The sequence below is a fragment of the Arachis stenosperma genome, chromosome 5 (genome assembly GCF_014773155.1).
Source record: "Arachis stenosperma cultivar V10309 chromosome 5, arast.V10309.gnm1.PFL2, whole genome shotgun sequence".
In the NCBI taxonomy this organism is placed as follows: domain Eukaryota; kingdom Viridiplantae; phylum Streptophyta; class Magnoliopsida; order Fabales; family Fabaceae; genus Arachis; species Arachis stenosperma.
The window spans coordinates 80,744,844-80,755,351 of NC_080381.1; the positions used below are offsets into that span (position 1 = coordinate 80,744,844).

Here is a 10,508-nt window from a genome sequence, read left to right on the forward strand (position 1 = left end):
TCCTCAAGCAACTGAAAATCAAATAAGATCAAAAGAAGAGAATATGCAATGAATTCCAAAAACATCTGTGAAGATCAGTATTAACTAGATGAGCGGGGCTTTTAACCTTCTGTCTCTGAACAGTTTTGGCATCTCAATCTATCCCTTGAAATTCAGAATGGTTGGCTTCTTTAGGAACTCAGAGTCCAGATAGTGTTAATGATTCTCCTAGTAAAGTATGATGATTCTTGAACATAGCTATTTATTGAGTCTTGGCTGTGGCCCAAAGCACTCTGTCTTCCAGTATTACCACCGGATACATACATGCCACAGACACATAATTGGGTGAACCTTTTCAGATTGTGACTCAGCTTTGCTAAAGTCCCCAATTAGAGGTGTCCAGGGTTCTTAAGCACACTCTTATTTGCCTTGGATCACAACTTTATTTCTTTTCTTTTTCTTTCTTTTCTTTCTTTTTTTTTTTTTTTTTTTTTTTTGAATAGCTTTTTCTTGCTTCAAGAATCATTTTATTGATTTTTCAGATCCTCAGTAACATGTCTCCTTTTTCATCATTCTTTCAAGAGCCAACATTCATGAACCACAAATTCAAGATACATATGCACTGTTTACACATACATTCAGAGAACAAAAATATTGCCACCACATCAAAATAATTAAACTATTATAAAATTCAAAATTCATGCAATTCTTCCTTTTTCAATTAAGCACATTTTTATTCAAGAAAGGTGATGGATTCATAGGACATTCATAACTTTAAGGCATAGACACTAAGACACTAATGATCATAAGACACAAGCATGGATAACATAAAGCACTAAAAATTTCGAAAAACAAGGGAATAAAGAACAAGGAAATCAAGGAATGGGTCCACCTTAGTGATGGCGGCTCTTCCTTGCTTTTGAAGGTCCTATGGAGTGCTTGAGCTCCTCAATGTCTCTTCCTTGTCTTTGTTGCTCCTCCCTCATGATTCTTTGATCTTCTCTAATTTCATGGAGGAGAATGGAGTGTTCTTGATGCTCCACCCTTAGTTGTCCCATGTTGGAACTTAATTCTCCTAGGGAGGTGTTTAGTTGCTCCCAATAGTTTTGTGGAGGAAAGTTCATCCCTTGAGGAATCTCAGGGATTTCTTGATGAGAGGGGTCTCTTGTGTATTCCATCCTTTTCTTGGTGATGGGCTTGTCCTCATCAATGGGGATATCTCCTTCTATGTCAACTCCAACTGAATAACAGAGGTGACAAATGAGGTGAGGAAAGGCTAATCTTGCCAAAGTGGAGGTCTTGTCCGCCACCTTATAGAGTTCTTGGGCTATAACCTCATGAACTTCTATTTCTTCTCCAATCATGATGCTATGGATCATGATGGCCCGGTCTATGGTAACTTCGGACCGGTTGCTAGTGGGAATGATTGAGCGTTGTATGAACTCTAACCATCCTCTAGCCACGGGTTTGAGGTCATGCCTTCTCAATTGAACCGGCTTTCCTCTTGAGTCTTGCCTCCATTGTGCGCCCTCTTCACATATGACTGTGAGGACTTGGTCCAACCTTTGATCAAAGTTGACCCTTCTAGTGAAAGGATGCTCATCTCCTTGCATCATAGGCAAGTTGAACGCCACCCTCACACTCTCCGGACTAAAATCCAAGTATTTCCCCCGAACCATAGTAAGATAATTCTTTGGATTCGGGTTCACACTTTGGTCATGGTTCTTTGTGATCCATGCATTGGCATAGAACTCTTGAACCATCAAGATTCCGACTTGTTGAATGGGGTTGGTAAGTACTTCCCAACCTCTTCTTCGGATCTCATGGCGGATCTCCGGATATTCACCCTTTTTGAGTGAAAAGGGGACCTCGGGATCACCTTCTTCAAGGCCACAACTTCATAGAAGTGGTCTTGGTGCACCTTTGAGAGGAATCTATCCATCTCCCATGACTCGGAGGTGGAAGCTTTTGCTTTCCCTTTCCTCTTTTTAGAGGTTTCTCCGGCCTTTGGTGCCATAATGGTTATGAAAAAGCAACGCTTTTACCACACCAAACTTAAAATATTTGCTCGTCCTCGAGCAAAAGAAGAAAGAAGAGAGTAGAAGAAGAAGAAATGAAGAAGAGGGAGATGGTGGTGTATACGGCCAAAGAGGGAGAAGAAAGGGTGTTTAGGTTGTGTGAAAATGAAGAGTTGAAGAAGGGTATTTATAGGAGAGAGGGGGGTAAAAGGTTCGGCCATTTGAGGGTGGGTTTGGGAGGGAAAGTGGTTTGAATTTGAAGGGTGAGGTTGGTGGGGTTTTATGAAGGATGGATGTGAGTGGTGAAGAGAAAGATGGGATTTGATAGGTGAGGGGTTTTTGGGGAAAAGGTGTTGAGGTGATTGGTGAATGGGGGAAGAAGAGAGAGAGTGATGGTAGGGTCCTGTGGGGTCCACAGATCCTGTAGTGTCAAGGAAAAGTCATCCCTGCACCAAAAGTTGCTCAAAATCACGTTTTGAGCCATTTCTGGCGTTAAACGCCGGGCTAGTGCCCATTCCTGGCGTTTAACGCCAGGTTGTTGCCCTTTACTGGCGTTTAACGCCAGTCTGGTGCCCTTTTCTGGCGTTAAACGCCCAGAAAGGTGCCAGACTGGGCGTTAAACGCCCAACTGCTAGGCTGACTGGCGTTTGAACGCCAGCAGCATCTTCCTCCAGGGTGTGCTGTTTTTCTTCCTGTTTTTCATTTTGTTTTGCTTTTTTCATTGTTTTTGTGACTTCTTATGATCATCAACCTACAAAAATAACAAAAGAAAATAATTAATTATAAAACATTGGGTTGCCTCCCAACAAGCGCTTCTTTAGTGTCATTAGCTTGACAGAGGACTCCCATGGAGCCTCAGAAACACTCAGAACCGTGTTGAAACCTCCCAACACCAAACTTAGAGTTTGAATGTGGGGTTTCAACACCAAACTTAGAGTTTGGTTGTGGCCTCCCAACACCAAACTTAGAGTTTGACTGTGGGGGCTCTGTTTGGCTCTGTTTTGAGAGAAGCTCTTCATGCTTCTTCTCCATGATGATAGAGGGATATCCTTGGGCCTTAAACACCATGGATTCTTCATTCACTTGAATGATCAACTCTCCTCTATCAACATCAATCACAGCCTTTGCTGTGGCTAGGAATGGTCTGCCAAGGATGATGGATTCATCCATGCACTTCCCAGTCTCTAGGACTATGAAATCAGTAGGAATGTAATGGTCTTCAATCTTCACCAAAACATGCTCTATAAGTCCATGAGCTTGTTTTCTTGAATTGTCTGCCATCTCTAATGAGATTCTTGCAGCTTGCACCTCAAGGATCCCTAATTTCTCCTTTACAGAGAGGGGCATGAGGTTTACACTTGACCCTAAGTCACACAAGGCCTTCTTGAAGGTCATGGTGCCTATGGTACAAGGTATAGAAAACTTCCCAGGATCCTGCCTCTTTTGAGGCAGTTTCTGCCTAGACAAGTCATCCAGTTCTTTGGTGAGCAAGGGAGGTTCATCCTCCCAAGTCTCATTTCCAAATAACTTGTCATTTAGTTTCATGATTGCTCCAAGGTATTTAGCAACTTGCTCTTCAGTAACATACTCATCCTCTTCAGAGGAAGAATACTCATCAGAGCTCATGAATGGCAGAAGTAAGTCCAATGGAATCTCTATGGTCTCATTTTGAGCCTCAGATTCCCATGGTTCCTCATTGGGGAACTCACTGGAGGCCAGTGCACGCCCATTGAGGTCTTCCTCAGTGGCGTTCACTGCCTCTCCTTCCTCCCAGAATTCGGCCATGTTTATGGCTTTGCACTCTCCTTTTGGATTTTCTTCAGTGTTACTTGGGAGAGTGCTTGGAGGAAGTTCAGTAATTTTCTTGCTCAGCTGACCCACTTGTCCTTCCAAATTCCTAATGGAAGATCTAGTTTCAGTCATGAAACTTTGAGTGGTTTTGATCAGATCAGAGACCATTGTTGCTAAGTCAGAAGTATTCTGCTTAGAACTCTCTGTCTGTTGCTGAGAAGATGATGGAAAAGGCTTGCCATTGCTAAACCTGTTTCTTCCACCATTATTGTTATTGAAACCTTGTTGAGGTCTCTCTTGATTCTTCCATGAGAGATTTGGGTGATTTCTCCATGAAGAATTATAGGTGTTTCCATAGGGTTCTCCTAGGTAATTCACCTCTTCCATGGAAGGGTTCTCAGGATCATAAGCTTCTTCCTTAGATGAAGCATCCTTAGTACTGTTTGGTGCATTTTGCATTCCAGACAGACTTTGAGAAATCAAATTGACTTGTTGAGTCAATATCTTATTCTGAGCCAGTATGGCATTCAGAGCATCAATCTCAAGAACTCCTTTCTTCTGATTAGTCCCATTGTTCACAGGATTCCTTTCAGAAGTGTACATGAATTGGTTATTTGCAACCATTTCAATCAGCTCTTGAGCTTCTGCAGGCGTCTTCTTCAGATGAAGAGATCCTCCTGCAGAGCTATCCAAGGACATCTTAGATAGTTCAGAGAGACCATCATAGAAAATACCTATGATGCTCCATTCAGAAAGCATGTCAGAAGGACATTTTCTGATTAATTGTTTGTATCTTTCCCAAGCTTCATAGAGGGATTCTCCATCCTTTTGTCTAAGGTTTGGACTTCCACTCTAAGCTTACTCCATCTTTGTGGTGGAAAGAATTTTGCCAAGAAGGCATTGACTAGCTTTTCCCATGAGTCCAGGCTTTCTTTAGGTTGAGAGTCCAACCATATTCTAGCTCTGTCTCTTACAGCAAAAGGGAATAGCATCAGTCTATAGACTTCAGGGTTAACCCCATTAGTCTTGACTGTGTCACAGATTTGCAAGAATTCAGCTAAAACTGATGAGGATCTTCCATTGGAAGTCCATGGAACTTGCAATTCTGTTGCATTAGAGAAACTAATTGAGGCTTAAGCTCAAAGTTGTTTGCTCCAATGGCAGGGATAGAGATGCTTCTCCCATAAAATCAGGAGTAGGTGCAGTAAAGTCACCCAGCACCTTCCTTGCATTGTTTGCATTGTTGTTGTTTTCTGCTGCCATGTTTTCTTCCTTGAAGAATTCGGTCAGGTCCTCTAAAGAGAGTTGTGCTTTGGCTTCTCTTAGCTTTCTCTTCAAAGTCCTTTCGGGTTCAGGATCAGCTTCAACAAGAATGCCTTTGTCCTTGCTCCTGCTCATATGAAAGAGAAGGGAACAAGAAAATGTGGAATCCTCTATGTCACAGTATAGAGATTCCTTTAAGTGTCAGAGGAAAAGAGAAATAGAAAGAAGAAGGAGAAGATAAATTCGAACTTTAGTTAGATAAGGTTCGAATTGTGCATTGAGAAGGAGTGGCACTCCATAAATAGAAGGATGTGGGAAGGAGGGAAGAGAATTTTCGAAAATTAAGTGAAAAATTTTGAAATTATTTTGAAAAACATTAATTAATTTTCGAAATAAAGTGGAAAAGAAACCAAGTGATTTTTGAAAAAGATTTTGAAATTAGAAATTAAAAAGATTTGATTGAAAACTGTTTTGAAAAAGATGTGGTTAAAAAGATTTAAAAAAAGTGTGAGTTTAAAAAAAAAAAAAATGTGATTGAGAAGATATGATTTGAAAACATTTTTAAAAGATATGATTTGAAAACCATTTGAAAAGATATGATTTTAAAAATGAATGACTTGCCTAACAAGAAAAGATATGATTTGAAACATTCAAACCTTTCTCAACAGAAAAGGTAACAATCTTGTGATGTTCAATCAAATCATTAATTGTTAGTAAGTATCTTTTAAAAAGGAAAGAAATTGATTTTGAAAACATTTGATTGAAAAGATTTGATTTGAAAAGATTTGATTTTGAAAAATTTGAAAAAAAATTGATTTGAAAACAAAATCTTCCCCCTAGCACCATCCTGGCGTTAAACGCCCAGAATGGTATACATTCTGGCGTTTAACGCCCAAAATGCACCCTTTTTGGGCGTTAAACGCCCAACCAGGTACCCTGGCTGGCGTTTAAACGCCAGTCTGCCTTCTTCACTGGGCATTTTGAATGCTCAGCTTTTTCTGTATAATTCCTCTGCAGCATGTTTTGAATCTTCAATTCTTTGTATCATTGACTTGAAAGGACACAAATTAAAAATATTTTTGGATTTTTGATAATCAAAATGCAAAAGGAATCAATTAACAATGCATGCAAGACACCAAACTTAGCAGTTTGTGTACTACTGACACTAACACATGAAAATGCATATGAGACACACAAATACTTCAAGTCAATAGAATTCAAAGATCAAAACAAAGAAATATATGCATGGATTCGAAAAATAAACAAAAACATGCATTTGACACTAAACTTAAGATGAGACTCTAGACTTAAACAAGAAATATTTTTGGGATTTTATGGTTTTGCAAATTTTTTTGTATTTTTCGAAAATTAAGTGAAAAGAAAGTATCAAAATTCTTAATGAGAATTCCAGGAATCAGTGCAATGCTAGTCTAAGGCTCCGGTCCAGGAATTAGACATGGCTTCACAGCCAGCCAAGCTTTCAAAGAAAGCTTCGGTCCAAAACACTAGACATGACCAAGGTCAGCCAAGCCTTAGCAAATCACTGCTCCAACAGCAAGATTGATACGAAATCAACAAGCTCTTGTGGTGATAAGTTGAAACCTCGGTCCAATCAGATTAGACATGGCTTCTCAGCCAGCCAGATTTCAACAAATCATCATGAAACTCTAGAATTCACCTTCAAGAATTTCGAAAAAAAAAAAAATACCTAATCTAAGCAACAAGATGAACCGTCAGTTGTCCAGCCTAAACAATCCCCGGCAACGGCGCCAAAAACTTGGTGAAGTTGCCGGATCAAAACATGGCACTGTTATTGCAGGGAACAAATGCGAAACTGTAGTTAGGACATTTAATTCCCCGGCAACGGCGCCAAAAACTTGGTCGGCGAAATTGTGAACTATACTTTTTCACAACTCTCATAATCCCTGGTAATGGCTCCAAAAACTTGGTGCGCTCAATACCATGGCATTACACAACTTCGCACAACTAACCAGCAAGTGCACTGGGTCGTCCAAGTAATAAAACCTTACGTGAGTAAGGGTCGATCCCACGGAGATTGTTAGTATTGAAGCAAGCTATGGTCATCTTGTAAATCTTAGTCAGGCAAAGTCAGATATATATGGTGATGAACGAAAATAACATAGAAGATAAAGATAGTGATACTTATGTATATCATTGGTGTATGAGCTTCAGACAAGTGTATGAAGATGCCTTCCCTTCCGTCTCTCTGCTTTCCTACAGCCTTCATCCAATCCTTCTTACCTTTCCATGGCAAGCTCGTGTAGGTCTCACTGTTGTCAGCAGCTACCTCCCATCCTCTCAGTGAAAGCGATTGCATATGTCCTGTCACGGCATAGCGGAATTCATCTGTCGGTTCTCAATCAGGCGCGGAATAGAATCCAGTGATTCTTTTGCGTTATCACTAACGCCCCGCCCTCAGGTTTGAAGCACGTCACAGTCATTCAGTCATTGAATCCTACTCAGAACACCACAGACAAGGTTAGACCTTCCGGATTCTCTTGAATGCTGCCATCAGGTCCTGCCTATACCACGAAGACTCCGAAGAATCCAAGAGATATTCACTAAGCCTCGAATGCTTGTAGAACAAGAATGGTTGTCAGTCACCTTGTTCATAGGTGAAGAACAAGTGATATCTTGGTAAAAGAATAAGCGGAATTGAATGGAAGAACAATAAATTGCATTAATACTCGAGGTACAGCAGAGCTCCACACCCTTAATCTATGGTGTGTAGAAACTCCACCGTTGAAAATACATAAGAACAGGGTCTAGGCATGGCCGAATGGCCAGCCTCCCAAAGATCTAAGATAGCATAAAAGTGAAGATAGCTACCAAGTCTCGATACAAGCTCAATAGTAAAGGTCCTACTTATAGATAACTAGTAGCCTAGGTGTACAAAGATGAGTAAATGACATAAAAATCCACTTCCGGGCCCACTTGGTGTGTGCTTGGGCTGAGCAATCAGGAAATTCGTGTAGAGAACTTTTCTGAGTTAAACGCCAGCTCCCATGCCAGTTTGGGCGTTTAACTCCAACTTTTATTCCTGTTCCGCGTTTAACGCTGGAATTCCTGAGGCCGGATTGCTTTGCGGGTTTGGGCCATCAATCTTGGACAAAGTATGGACTATTATATATTGCTGGAAAGCCCTGGATGTCTACTTTCCAACGCCGTTGAGAGCGCGCCAATTGGGCTTCTGTAGCTCCAGAAAATCCACTTCGAGTGCAGGGAGGTCAGAATCCAACAGCATCTGCAGTCCTTTTTGGTCTCTGAATCAGATTTTTGCTCAGGTCCCTCAATTTCAGCCAGAAAATACCTGAAATCACAGAAAAACACACAAACTCATAGTAAAGTCCAGAAAAGTGAATTTTAAATAAAAACTAATAAAAATGTACTAAAATCTAACTAAAAGATATCAAAAACATACTAAAAACAATGCCAAAAAGTATACAAATTATCCGCTCATCAGGTAAAAAGAAAAGAATATACTATAAATTCCAAAATATCAATGAATATTAATTCTAATTAGATGAGCGGGACTTGTAGCTTTTTGCTTCTGAACAGTTTTGGCATATCACTTTTTCCTTTGAAGTTTAGCATGATTGGCATCTCTAGGAACTTAGAATTTTAGATAGTGTTATTGATTCTCCTAGTTAAGTATGTTGATTCTTGAACACAGCTACTTTTATGAGTCTTGGCCGTGGCCCTAAGCACTTTGTTTTCCAGTATTACCACTAGATACATAAATGCCACAGACACATAACTGGGTGAACCTTTTCAGATTGTGACTTAGCTTTGCTAAAGTCCCCAGTTAGAGGTGTCCAGAGCTCTTAAGCACACTCTTTTTGCTTTGGATCATGACTTTAACCACCCAGTCTCAAGCTTTTCACTTGGACCTGCATGCCACAAGCACATGGTTAGGGACAACTTGATTTAGCCGCTTAGGCCTGGATTTTATTTCCTTGGGCCCTCTGATGAGCGGATAATTTGTATGCTTTTTGGCATTGTTTTTAGTATGTTTTTAGTATCTTTTAGTTAGTTTTTAGTATATTTTTATTAGTTTTTAATTAAAATTCACTTTTCTGGACTTTACTATGAGTTTGTGTGTTTTTCTGTGATTTCAGGTATTTTCTGACTGAAATTGAGGGTCCTGAGCAAAAATCTGATCCAGAGACTGAAAAGGACTTCAGATGCTATTGGATTCTGACCTTCCTGCACTCGAAGTGGATTTTCTGGAGCTACAGAAGCCCAATTGGCGCGCTCTCAACGGCATTGGAAAGTAGACATCCTGGGCTTTCCAGCAATATATAATAGTCCATACTTTGCCCACGCTTTGATGGCCTAAACCGGCGCTCAAAGTCACCCACAGAAATTCCAGCGTTAAACGCCGGAACTGGCATAAAATTTGGAGTTAAACGCCCAAACTGGCATGAAAGCTGGCGTTTAACTCCAGAAAAGGTCTCTACACGAAATTCCTTCATTGCTCAGCCCAAGCACACACCAAGTGGGCCCGGAAGTGGATTTTTATGTCATTTACTCATTTCTGTAACCTTAGGACACTAGTTTACTATTAATAGGATCTTTTGACATTGTATCCGCACCTTATGACCTCATAACATTTTAGACTTTCATTGTGTACTTTCCACAGCATGAGCCTCTAAACCCCATGGTTGGGGTGAGGAGCTCTGCTGTGTCTTGATGGATTAATGCAATTACTACTGTTTCTCATTCAATCATGCTTGCTTCCATTCTAAGATAATACTTGTTCTTAATCCGGATGAATGTGATGATCATGACAATCATCATCATTCTCAACCATGAACGTGTGACTGACAACCACCTCCGTTCTACCTTAGATTAAGTAGTTATCTCTTGGATTCTTTAATCGGAATCTTCGTGGTATAAGCTAGAACTGATGGCGGCATTCAAGAGAATCCGGAAGGTCTAAACCTTGTCTGTGGTATTCTGAGTAGGATTCAATGATTGAATGACTGTGACGTGCTTCAATCTCCTGAAGGCGGGGCGTTAGTGACAGACGCAAAAGGATCACTGGATTCTATTCCGGCCTGATTGAGAACCGACAGATGAATTCCGCTATGCTGTGACAGAGCATATGCAATCGCTTTCACTGAGAGGATGGGAGGTAGCCACTGACAACGGTGAAACCCTACACACAGCTTGCCATGGAAGGAGACTTGCGTGTTTGAAGAAGAGATAGTAGGAAAGCAGAGATTCAGAAGATGGAGCATCTCCAAACCTCAACCTATTCTCCATTACTGCAAAACAAGTACCTTTTTCATGTTCTTTAGCTCTTTACAATCAATCCTGATAATTCCTGATATCCTGACTAAGATTTACAAGATAACCATAGCTTGCTTCAAGCCGACAATCTCCGTGGGATCGACCCTTGCTCACGCAAGGTATTACTTGGACGACCCAGTG

General features: G+C 40.6%; 1 non-coding gene across 1 annotated transcript; it reads left to right on the forward strand.

The window, feature by feature from the left end:
- Positions 1-4,541: 4,541 nt before the first annotated feature.
- Positions 4,542-4,648, forward strand: LOC130983980 (small nucleolar RNA R71). The gene has a single exon (XR_009087944.1). It is a non-coding gene; the product is annotated as a small nucleolar RNA R71 (small nucleolar RNA).
- Positions 4,649-10,508: the final 5,860 nt, after the last annotated feature.